Below are 12,981 nucleotides of genomic sequence, written 5' to 3'. Positions count from 1 at the left end.
CCCCAGGTTGCACAGCCCCAGGTTGCACAGCCCCAGGTTGCACAGCCCCAGGTTGCACAGCCCCAGGTTGCACAGCCCCAGGTTGCATAGCCCCAGGTTGCACAGCCCCAGGTTGCACAGCCCCAGGTTGCACAGCCCCAGGTTGCATAGCCCCAGGTTGCATAGCCCCAGGTTGCATAGCCCCAGGTTGCATAGCCCCAGGTTGCACAGCCCCAGGTTGCATAGCCCCAGGTTGCACAGCCCCAGGTTGCATAGCCCCAGGTTGCACAGCCCCAGGTTGCATAGCCCCAGGTTGCACAGCCCCAGGTTGCACAGCCCAAGGTTGCATAGCCCCAGGTTGCATAGCCCCAGGTTGGTCAGCGTTTCAGGAGGTTCTGCCGTGTTTACAGATCAGCTTTTGATGGATTGATTGAAACTTTTATTAGTAGATTGCACAGTACAGTACTATCCCAAATGGTAATGGGTAAACGTTTTTCAACTCATCATTTCATGGTACAAATATACTCATAATATCAGTAACAGTCATACAAGTTAATTACATTGAATTATTTACATGATTTACAATCCGGGGGGTGGGATGAGGAGCTTTGTTTGATATCAGTACTTCAGTCATCAACAGAGAAATGGACATTGAAAGAGTGTAGGTGTGACTTAGTACAGCCAGCAGAGAACATAGTCAGTTCACATAGCATAAGAACAAGTATATACATTAGAAATACATTTGATTATTTACATTAGGTTATTTACAATCCGGGGAGATGGAATGTGAATGGGGGAGCTGTGTACCTCGGCCTCAATAATACTCTCTGAGCTAACAGCAGCTTTAGCTTCAGCTTAGCGACCCCTGCCTGGACAATGGGGCTTTAAGCAGGGTCCAAAAGAGCTGAGCATCATCCCACCATCTGCCTGGTGGTGTCTGCACCAATCGCTGCCAACACAACCAGACAGATTGGCAGCTCAGTGGCGGCATTTTACACTGAATAAAGAACAAATACCAACACTACCTGGGCAAAACTGCCCACACGTTTGGTGCAACTATGTGTGGGAGAACATATAAAACCACAACCTTCTGGTTAGGAGACTTCTATGAGGTCAACTAGGGCTGAGCCATATGGCCTTTTATTGATATGTGGATATATTTAGGTCATGTGACCATACACCATATATATGTGGATATCTTTAGGTCATGTGACCATACACCATATATATGTTTAGGTCATGTGACCATACACCATATATATGTTTAGGTCATGTGACCATACACCATATATATGTTTAGGTCATGTGACCATACACCATATATATGTTTAGGTCATGTGACCATACACCATATATATGTTTAGGTCATGTGACCATACACCATATATATGTTTAGGTCATGTGACCATACACCATATATATGTTTAGGTCATGTGACCATACAGCATATATATGTTTAGATCATGTGACCATACAGCATATATATGTTTAGGTCATGTGACCATACACCATATATATGTGGATATGTTTAGGTCATGTGACCATACACCATATATATGTGGATATGTTTAGGTCATGTGACCATACACCATATATATGTGGATATCTTTAGGTCATGTGACCATACACCATATATATGTTTAGGTCATGTGACCATACACCATATATATGTTTAGGTCATGTGACCATACACCATATATATGTTTAGGTCATGTGACCATACACCATATATATGTTTAGGTCATGTGACCATACACCATATATATGTTTAGGTCATGTGACCATACACCATATATATGTTTAGGTCATGTGACCATACACCATATATATGTTTAGGTCATGTGACCATACACCATATATATGTTTAGGTCATGTGACCATACACCATATATGTTTAGGTCATGTGACCATACACCATATATATGTGGATATGTTTAGGTCATGTGACCATACACCATATATATGTTTAGGTCATGTGACCATACAGCATATATATGTTTAGGTCATGTGACCATACACCATATATATGTTTAGGTCATGTGACCATACAGCATATATATGTTTAGGTCATGTGACCATACACCATATATATGTTTAGATCATGTGACCATACACCATATATATGTTTAGGTCATGTGACCATACAGCATATATATGTTTAGGTCATGTGACCATACAGCATATATATGTTTAGGTCATGTGACCATACACCATATATATGTTTAGGTCATGTGACCATACACCATATATATGTTTAGGTCATGTGACCATACACCATATATATGTTTAGGTCATGTGACCATACACCATATATATGTTTAGGTCATGTGACCATACACCATATATATGTTTAGGTCATGTGACCATACACCATATATATGTTTAGGTCATGTGACCATACACCATATATATGTTTAGGTCATGTGACCATACACCATATATATGTTTAGGTCATGTGACCATACACCATATATATGTTTAGGTCATGTGACCATACACCATATATATGTTTAGGTCATGTGACCATACACCATATATATGTTTAGGTCATGTGACCATACACCATATATATGTGTTTATGTCAGGTATGGTCAGTCCATCGTTGCCCGGTCGCTGCTAGCATGCCGTGTGTTGTGCCTTGCTGTGCATTTTTACACAACGTGCGGTACACTACTTAATATGTCCGTGTGGAAACTTGTTCGGTACACTTCTGAACTGAACCGAAACCCCCGTATCAAAACGTTTCGATACAAATCCACGTACTGTTACACCCCTACTATATAGTCATTTTCTATATCGTACAGAGACACACCCGTGACATATCCACTATATCCAGATATCCAGATATCGCCCAGCTCTACGCTCAACCATGAATTGATGAAGGTGGACCCCGGCTTAAACAAGTTGAAAAACTTATTGGGGTGTTAGCATTTAGTGGTCAATTGTACGGAATATGTACTGTACTGTGCAATCTACCAATAAAAGTTTCAATCAATCAAAAGCCGAACCACCAGTCGGTGTGTTTCTGCTCACTTATTGATCACCACACTTTAAAAAACTCACAGGGATACTGATCATTTTCTACAGAAGCAGCTAGCGCCCTAATTGCTGACTAGCGTAAATGCTAACACGAACACAAGAATATTTAAAGTTGAAAAAAAAATACATCTTGGTATAAGATTTCAGTGTGTGTGTGGCACTTTTTGAGCACATTTAACATGATAATAATCATAACTATAACAATTTCTCACTATAACGCTGCACTTGCAGCTCTCCAATGTACTCTTCATTTTATTTTCCTTGGGCTACTCTAAAGGTACACTACAACTGGGTCTGAGCTGCTCTGTGCGGAAATAGCTTCATCTTGGGTTGCCATGGAAACCACAAAGAAGGCATTCTCCATTTTACACACAAGAGCACCATAAAAAAATAAGAATTCATTCTAATTTTACATTACTATGAATTGAAAACTCTCTTTTTTACCCAATCAATATTGAGTAAATTGTTTCTGTATATACTGTACATATATATATATATGTGTGTGTGTATGTATATGAGACTACTGCATGTAAGGGCCATCAAAACTCGTTAGAAAGAGAGCCCTGTTTCCATGGCAACATCATACAGTAGTTAAAAACAGTGTCAGTGGACTCCAGCTGGTTGCTATATTGTATATTCCCTTGTATGAATTTACCTGCTCTAATTTCCCTTTGAAACAGGCAGCATGGTGTGACAGTGGTTAGCACTCGTGCCTCACAATAAAGAAGGTCCTGGGTTAGATTCCTGGGCTCGGGGTCTATCTCTGTGGAGTTTGCATGTTCTCCCCGTGACTGCGTGGGTTCTACTCCGGCTTCCTCCCACCTCCAAAGACATGCACCTCCCCCCCACAAACCCGAAGGGTACAAGCGGTACAAAATGGAAGGATGGAATTTCACTTTGTGTACGTATCAGCATCATTTTGCCATTGTGCAGGGGTTTCTTTCATCCTTTTTCCCTCAGCGTGTAAAAGCTTAATAGCTAATAGTTGCAGAAGACAGTCATGTGTTTTCTGTTGCTGAAAGCTCATTTTAGTGGGCAGCTTTGATGGTGTTACCGTTAGGCAAAAACAACACCTAGAGCTTTTACTTTGTCATGTTATTCAGCTTCTTATATCAGGGGTCGGCAACCTAAAATGTTGAAAGAGCCATATTGGACCAAAAATACAAAAACAAATCTGTCTGGAGCCGCAAACAGTTAAAAGCAATATTACATACAGATAGTGTGTCATGATATATAAATTTAATCAAGAGGACTTAAATGAAACTAAATGAGCTCAAATCTAGCTACAAATGAGGCATAATGATGCAATATGTACATACAGCTAGCCTAAATAGCATGTTAGCATCGATTAGCTTGCAGTCATGCAGTGACCAAATATGTCTGATTGGCACTCCACACAAGTCAATAACATCAACAAAACTCTCCTTTGTGCATTCATGTACAACGTTAAACGTTTGGTGGACAAAATGAGACAGAAAAAGAAGTAGCATAAAATACGTCTTAGAATGTCGGAGAAAGTTATACATGTAAACAAACTAGGGTGAGTTCAAGGACCGCCAAAATTAGTAGGACAAAACGGCGCTCGCTAAATACTCGAATCAATGAAGCATGTTTAATATAAACAGTGTGTTTTATAACAATTAGGGAGTTTTGTGTCATGTTTGTCCTCCTACAGAAACTATATAAAAACAAAAAATATATTTTTTCCCCCTCATCTTTTTCCATTTTTCATACAGTTTTGAAAAAGCTCCAGAGAGCCACTAGGGTGGCACTAAAGAGCTGCATGCGGCTCTAGAGTCACGGGTTGCCGACACCCGTCTTGTAGAAAGACTTTCATTGGGGATTAATTAGATATTACATTTAAAGATGTACACCATGCCAGAATGATAGTCTGCCTTCCGAGGTTAGGCCCTTAAATGACACCGTGTTTATTTCTAGAACCCCCGAGCTAAATGGGTGTCTCCATACACAGTGTGGAGCCGCACCCCTGAACCCAGATCTTCTCAAATACAGCTGGCTGGTGGGGGCCAGCTGGCCATGTGACCCCAGGGAACATGCTTTATCAGTATCATGCACTGCAAAACCAACTCATTGTAGCCATTAATCCTGACTTTCTCGTTTTGAGGAATTAAAAAAAAAGTCAGCACAAATTGTTCTATTCATTTATGTTTTGTTAGTTACTGTTTTATATATATATATATATATATATATAAACACACATATATATATATACAAACACACATATATATATATATATATATATATATATATATATATATATAGTGCTCCTAAGTTGTTGTTTTTTTTCAGTATCAAATGTTCAATAGTTTGAATGAGATTTTTTTTTTATATTTCAGGCAAATTATTGCACTTGAATATTTTCTGTTAAAGACTAAAAAAAACAATGTTAATAAAGTTATTCCTTGTTGCAAGTTGATCTGTATTTGTTTTTTGTTTTCTTTAATGTTGATATGGACATAATGTTATGCAGAGGTGTACTTATAACAATTTATAGACAAATGATACTATTTATAGTTGCAGTGGAGAGTGGCGTAACAGAAATAATTGAGAAGCACCGCCATAAGCTAATAATAACGGCAAATAAACTACAGGTTTTAATATTTTACATATCTTAACCATGTAGTGTTTATCACTGGAGGACAAGGCTAAACCTGTTACACACAGAGAACAAAGTAGGAGAAGGCATTATAAATGCCGAGCTAACCGCTAAGCCCGCTTCAAACAACACCAAGAAATAAGTGCTTAATAAATCCATAAAATGATAGTGACGATACCAAGGGTACTATCAGTATATGATGGATACTAGAGTGATGAGCTCAATATTTTTATTTTCTCTGCATCCTTTTTTGATATTATTTACAAACTTGGATTGTTTACTCATATAATCTAGTTTCAGATTACTGTTAAAACTCAAAGTGTGTACAAAGTACAGAGAAAAAAACCTTATTGAAACTGAGATAGACTTAGTCACTATTATAATTACTACTTATTTTCTTGACAAGTGTATTGTTTATTATTAATGGAGTTTGAAAAAGCTAGCTCTCCAGTAAGCTAAACAGACTCAAAAACTTTGCGGTGACGTTTTTGGTGAATTAACGAAGCTGAAACAATACAAAAAGAATGCCATTGTAAGTTGATAATACTAACGCAAACACTTGTAAACATGTTAGCATATTAGCTAATGACACTAGCTTGACTACATTATGATAGCACGTAGAAGTATGCATGGAAACACTCCTACAGACATCACACATTTAGCAAGCATTAATTGTTTTAGTTATATTGTAAAACTTACAACCGTCCCTTGGAGTGATGAATGAAGAATCCATACAAGTAGAACGCTATGGACGGCTAGAAAACAGAACAGCACTTGTACTTCTGATTTAAAGCTTGAAAAAGCAGTAAACACTTGGAGGCATTCACCCAGCTGCATCTGGACTGAGATAACTCAACCAAAAGATGGCGCCATAGCACAAACCAAACCACAACATTTAAGTGTCTTTGCATGTGTTTAATGAAAACTATTTGCTTCATGCCTGTCAGCGAAGAAACAATCCACAAATTAGCCGCACTGTTTTAATGCTGCAGGGTTCAAAGCGTAGGAAAAAAAGTAACACCTTATAGTCCGGAATTGATGGTAGTTACACTCGTTAAACGATTAATTGAAGCAACAAAAGTCAAGTGACATGAGTCAAACAGAAAAAGAATATTAGGTTTGAAAAACCCCTAAACTATAGTGTGACAGAAAATAACTGAGAAGCAAAGGTGAAAAATACCATGTTTTCCAATACAAGCCGACACTTTTTTCCAACACTTTGAATCCTGCGACTAATAAAACGGTGCCGCTAATATATGGATTTGTTTTTCGCCTAAACGGCCATAGTGTTTAATATTCAAGAAATAGTTATCATAAAACACAGACAGACACTTAAAATGGGTGTTATCGTTTGTGCTAAGGTGCATCTTTTAGACCAGTTTGCTCACTGCAGGTACTGTAGGTTGACAATGTACTTCCTGTTTCGTGCCAAAAGTATACTTGTCCCTAGCTTTTATGCTCGAAATTATATTTCATTCATCACTCCAAGCAACGTTTGTAAATTTTACAATGTAACTAAAACAAATCATGCTAAGTAATCCATACCGGTGAGCGCTATAGCCTCAGAAATACGGAATTTAATTAATAACTAGATGAGGCAATTCCCAAAGGGTGAAAGCTCCAATGCTGAATTTGAAGGGAAATCCTGGAATTTTTTTTTTTTTTTTTTTTGAATTGTTGAAGTAGCGCACACATTATCCCAAACAGGCTGAATATTTTGAAGTTGGAACAGTTTGAAACTGTGGATTTTTGAAGAAGAAAGGATGGGGCGAGGTACACCCCTTTGTCCACAACTGCGTGAGCAAATAGTCAAACAGTTTAAGAACAACCTTTCTCAAAGTGACATTGCAAGAAATTGAGGGATTTCAACATCTACGCTCCATAATATCATCAAAAGGTTCAGAGAATCTGGACAAATCACTCCACGTAAGCAGCATGGCTGGAAACCAACATTGAATGACCGTGACTTTCCATCCCTCAAACAGCACTGTATCAAAAACAGACATCAATCTCTAAAGGATATCACCACATGGGCTCAGGAACACTTCAGAAAACCACTATCACTAAATACAGTTGGTCGCTACATCTGTAAGTGCAAGTTAAAGCTCTATTATGCAAAGCCATTTATCAACAACATCCAGAAACGCCGCCGGCTTCTCTGGGCCCGAGATCATCTAAGATGGACTGATGCAAAGTGGAAAAGTGTTCTGTGGTCTGACGAGTCCACATTTCAAATTGTTTTTGGAAATATTTGACATTGTGTCATCCGGACCAAAGGGGAAGCGAACCATCCAGACTGTTATCAAGTGTAAAAGCCAGCATGTGTGATGGTATGGGGGTGTATTAGTGCCCAAGACATGGGTAACTTACACATGTGTGATGGTATGGGGGTGTATTAGTGCCCAAGACATGGGTAACTTACACATGTGTGATGGTATGGGGGTGTATTAGTGCCCAAGACATGGGTAACTTACACATGTGTGATGGTATGGGGGTGTATTAGTGCCCAAGACATGGGTAACTTACACATGTGTGATGGTATGGGGGTGTATTAGTGAACAAGACATGGGTAACTTACACATGTGTGATGGTATGGGGGTGTATTAGTGGCCAAGGCATGGGTAACTTACACATGTGTGATGGTATGGGGGTGTATTAGTGCCCAAGGCATGGGTAACTTACACATGTGTGATGGTATGGGGGTGTATTAGTGCCCAAGACATGGGTAACTTACACATGTGTGATGGTATGGGGGTGTATTAGTGCCCAAGACATGGGTAACTTACACATGTGTGATGGTATGGGGGTGTATTAGTGCCCAAGGCATGGGTAACTTACACATGTGTGATGGTGTGGGGGTGTATTAGTGCCCAAGGCATGGGTAACTTACACATGTGTGATGGTGTGGGGGTGCATTAGTGCCCAAGGCATGGGTAACTTACACATGTGTGATGGTATGGGGGTGTATTAGTGCCCAAGACATGGGTAACTTACACATGTGTGATGGTATGGGGGTGTATTAGTGCCCAAGACATGGGTAACTTACACATGTGTGATGGTATGGGGGTGCATTAGTGCCCAAGGCATGGGTAACTTACACATGTGTGAAGGCACCATTAATGCTGAAAGGTACGTACAGGTTTTGGAACAACATATGCTGCCATCCAAGCGCCGTCTTTTTCATGGACGCCCCTGCTTATTTCAGCAAGACAAGTGTTACAACAGCGTGGCTTCGTAAAAAAAAAAAAGAGTGCGGGTACTTTCCTGGTCCGCCTGCAGTCCAGACCTGTCTCCCATGAGAAATGTGTGGCGCATTATGAAGTGTAAAATTGGACAATAAGTCTCACCTTAAAACTCATTTGTATACTCTAGCCTTTAAATAGACCTCCTTTTTAGACCAGTTGATCTGCCGCTTCTTTTCTTTTTTCTCCTATGTCCCCCCCCTCCCTTGCGGAGGGGGTCCGGTCCGATGACCATGGATGAAGTACTGGCTGTCCAGAGTCGGGACCCAGGATGGACCGCTCGTCGGGACCCAGGATGGACCGCTCGCCTGTGTATCGGTTGGGGACATCTCTACGCTGCTGATCCGCCTCCGCTTGGGATGGTTTCCTGTGGATGGGACTCTCGCTGCTGTCTTGGATCCGCTTTGAACTGAACTCTTGCGGCTGTGTTGGAGCCACTATGAATTGAACTTTCACAGTATCATGTTAGACCCGCTCCACATCCATTGCTTTCGGTCCCCTAGAGGGGGGGGGTTGCCCACATCTGAGGTCCTCTCCAAGGTTTCTCATAGTCAGCATTGTCACTGGCGTCCCACTGGATGTGAATTCTCCCTGCCCACTGGGTGTGAGTTTTCCTTGCCCTTTTGTGGGTTCTTCCGAGGATGTTGTAGTCGTAATGATTTGTGCAGTCCTTTGAGACATTTGTGATTTAGGGCTATATAAATAAACATTGATTGATTGATTGATTGACAGTGGAGACCTCGGACTGTTGGACTGAAGCTCTACATAAAACAAGAATGGGAAAGAATTCCACTTTCAAAGCTTCAACAATTAGTTTCCTCAGTTCCCAAACGTTTATTGAGTGTTGTTAAAAGAAAAGGTGATGTAACACAGTGGTGAACATGCCCTTTCCCAACTACTTTGGCACGTGTTGCAGCATGAAATTCTAAGTTAATTATTATTTGCAAAAATAAATAAATAAAAGTTTATGAGTTTGAACATGAAATATGTTGTCTTTGTAGCATATTCAACTGAATATGGCTTGAAAAGGATTTGCAAAATCATTGTATTCTGTTTATATTTACATCTAACACCATTTCCAACTCATATGGAAACGGGGGTTTGTACATACAGAAAAAACAAAGAAAACAATCTGAAGTTGTCTTTATTTTGAAGTTATCGTGTCGTGATTTGAACCGGGAGTAGATTTGTCTCCATGTGAAAGGAGTTGGACACGCCTGCTCTACTATGTTGACTAGTTGTCCTTGTAATAGTGGGAATATTTAGTCCGGATTATGATATTGCAAAAAGGGCCGAGTGTCCTTTTCCTCTGAGGAGAAAAGGAGGTGAAGATGTGCTAAATATTTGATGTTGTCCATCAGGCTGAGATGCTGGGAGCAGTGGGAGCTTCAGCGGGACAACAAAGGCTGACAAAGAATGCAAGTTGATGCCCAACAATGTTGTCCTCTGTCCTCCAGCACCGCCCGACTAAAACATCACCGGGACTCTTCAACTAATATTGCTCTCAAAGCAGTAGAAGACGAAATAAGAGGAAGATTTGTGGCATTTGTGTGAAGCGAGAGGGCGGGAATAAGGGGGGCAGGGCGGGAAGAAGGGCGGCCGCCCTGACTCCTTTTGTCCCTCTTCTTCTCCTCCAAATGACAGCATCTCTCCACATACTTCACTCTTTTTGCCTCTCTTTCTTCTTTTTCTCTTCAGCGGACACTTTGTTCGCCGGCAGCAAGCACGCGCCGACTTGTAGAAAGGAAACAAAGCCGCCATGACGCAAACAACACGGCTGGACGCGCGGGGAACTCAGCACAAAATGTCAATAATCCATCCATTTTCTACCGCTTATTCCCTTTTGGGGTCGCACTTTGGGGGGTTTGTAGCTCTCAGGCTCCACAAGATCAAGGTGGTCGGGAGTAGAAGGAAGAAAAGAGTCGGCGTCCAAAGTGCGAGAGAGAGAGAAGAACCGCCATGAAAACACAGAAAGCTTGGCTGCGACAACAACAACAACAACAACAACAACAAGAAGAGTAGATCCCAGAGAGTCGACGAGCACCAGCGCGGCTTTTATTCCAGCGGACGACAGCGTGATTGTCAACAAATGAGCTCACCTCTTTGCTGCCTTTTCTTTCCCGCTCCTCGCTGGCCCGGCCGCTCCTCCTCAGGCGGGAAAGTCACTCTGCTGCATCCTGCTTGCTTGCTTGCTTACTTCTGAAAGTCACTCTGCTGCATCCTGCTTGCTTGCTTCTTCCACGCTTCCACGCAGACTCTGATCCACGCTTACTTAGCACTTGGAACGTCGGCATCGGGCGCTGTGCGCGTGCACGTGCGCCTGCGTAGAATGTGACGCCTTTTCTCCTGCAGGAGCTGCATTGTTGACATTGCTTCTGCTGACGTCATGCTAGCCCTCATTGACAACAAGGCCGAGCCCCCCTCGTGCTCGTGCTCGTGATCGTGCTCGTGCTCGTGCTCGCGCAGCCTCTATCCTTTGCTAGCTAGCTCCTATTTACAATAGAAACCGCGGGGGTTTCAAATATGTGGCCCCTCTCCTCATGGGAGGGGTCACCAACACGGGGCCCGCGGGCACCAGGTCGCCCATAAGGACCAGATGAGTCGCCCGCTGGCCTGTTCTAAAAATAGCTCAAATAGCAGCACTTACCAGTGAGCTGCCTCTATTTTTTAAATTGTATTTATTTACTAGCAAGCTGGTCTCGCTTTGCTCCACATTTTTAATTCTAAGAGAGACAAAACTCAAATAGAATTTGAAAATCCAAGAAAATATTTTAAAGACTTGGTCTTCACTTGTTTAAATAAATTCATTTATTTTTTTACTTTGCTTCTTATAACTTTCAGAAAGACAATTTTAGAGAAAAAAATACAACTTTAAAAATGATTTTAGGATTTTCAATCACAATTTAAATCAATGATCAAGTTTTTTTTTTATTGTAAATAATGATAAATACATTTTAATTCAATTCTTCATTTTAGCTTCTGTTTTTTCGACGAAGAATATTTGTGAAATATTTCTTAAAAATTATTAAGATTAAAATAAAACAAAAATATTCTGGCAAATCTAGAAAATCTTTAGAATCAAATTTAAATCTTATTTCAAAGTCTTTTGAATTTCTTTTAAAAATTTTGTTCTGGAAAATCTATAAGAAATAATGATTCGTCTTTGTTAGAAATATAGCTTGGTCCAATTTGTTATATATTCTAACAAAGTGCAGATTGGAATTTTAACCTATTTAAAACATGTCATCAAAATTCTAAAATTAATCTTAATCAGGAAAAATGAATAATGATGTTCCATAAATTCTTTTTTAAATTTTTTCAAAAAGATTTGAATTAGCTCGTTTTTCTCTTCTTTTTGTCGGTTGAATTTTGAATTTTAAAGAGTCAAAATTGAAGATAAAATATGTTTCAAAATTTAATTTTAATTTTTTGCCTGTTTTCCCCTCGTTTAAACCGTTCAGTTAAGTGTTTTTTCATCATTTATTCCCTACAAAAATCCTTCCATAAAAGGAAAAAAAATGTACAATGAGATGACAGACAGAAATACCCATTTTTATTTATATATATATATATATAGATTTATTTATTAAAGGTAAATTGAGCAAATTGGCTATTTCCGGCAATTTATTGAAGTGTGTATCAAACTGGTAGCCCTTTGCATTAATCAGTACCCAAGAAGTAGCTCTTGGTCTCAAAAAGGTTCCTGATCCAAAGTGCGGCCCGGGGGCCATTTGTGGCCCGCAACTAATCGTTTACCGACCCGCCACACATTCTGCAAAAATTGCAAAATTGATAGTATTGCAAAAATAAAAATAAAAACATTGCAAAAAAAGTGGAATGAGCTGAAATCTAATGAGAAAAAGTGGCAATGTTGTCACAAAGCTGCCATGCGGGCAGTTTTTTTGTTCCTTTAGTTTTTATTTTCTTTTTTTTCCATTTCTCAAAAAAAAAAGGTAAAAAAAAATCTATGTTATAATGAATTATTACTTCAAATGTATCACTTTAAAAAAAAATTTGTGGAAAAAATATTGCATATGTTGTGTGGTTGCCATATAAAAACATCAAAGTTTTGACAAAAGAGCATTAAACAAGCAAAATAATAGT

The 12,981-nt window shown here is 39.8% G+C and overlaps 1 protein-coding gene across 2 annotated transcripts in view; it reads right to left on the bottom strand.

Moving 5' to 3' along the window:
* The window catches only part of LOC133548916 (transcription regulator protein BACH2-like), a 42,257-nt gene extending 30,976 nt beyond the window's left edge, over nucleotides 1-11,281 (bottom strand). The window contains exon 1 of one of the 2 annotated variants that reach the window (XM_061893864.1): nucleotides 10,977-11,281. The gene's annotated coding sequence lies outside the window, so the exon portion shown is untranslated. The remainder of the gene's footprint in view (nucleotides 1-10,976) is intronic. The other variant, XM_061893863.1, reaches the window with a different exon arrangement.
* Between the last annotated feature and the right edge of the window lie 1,700 nt (nucleotides 11,282-12,981).

This window comes from Nerophis ophidion, linkage group LG03 (assembly GCF_033978795.1).
Source record: "Nerophis ophidion isolate RoL-2023_Sa linkage group LG03, RoL_Noph_v1.0, whole genome shotgun sequence".
Taxonomy (NCBI): Eukaryota; Metazoa; Chordata; class Actinopteri; order Syngnathiformes; family Syngnathidae; genus Nerophis; species Nerophis ophidion.
Note: the sequence above shows the minus strand (reverse complement) of the source record. Positions and strands in the feature narration are given on the sequence as shown.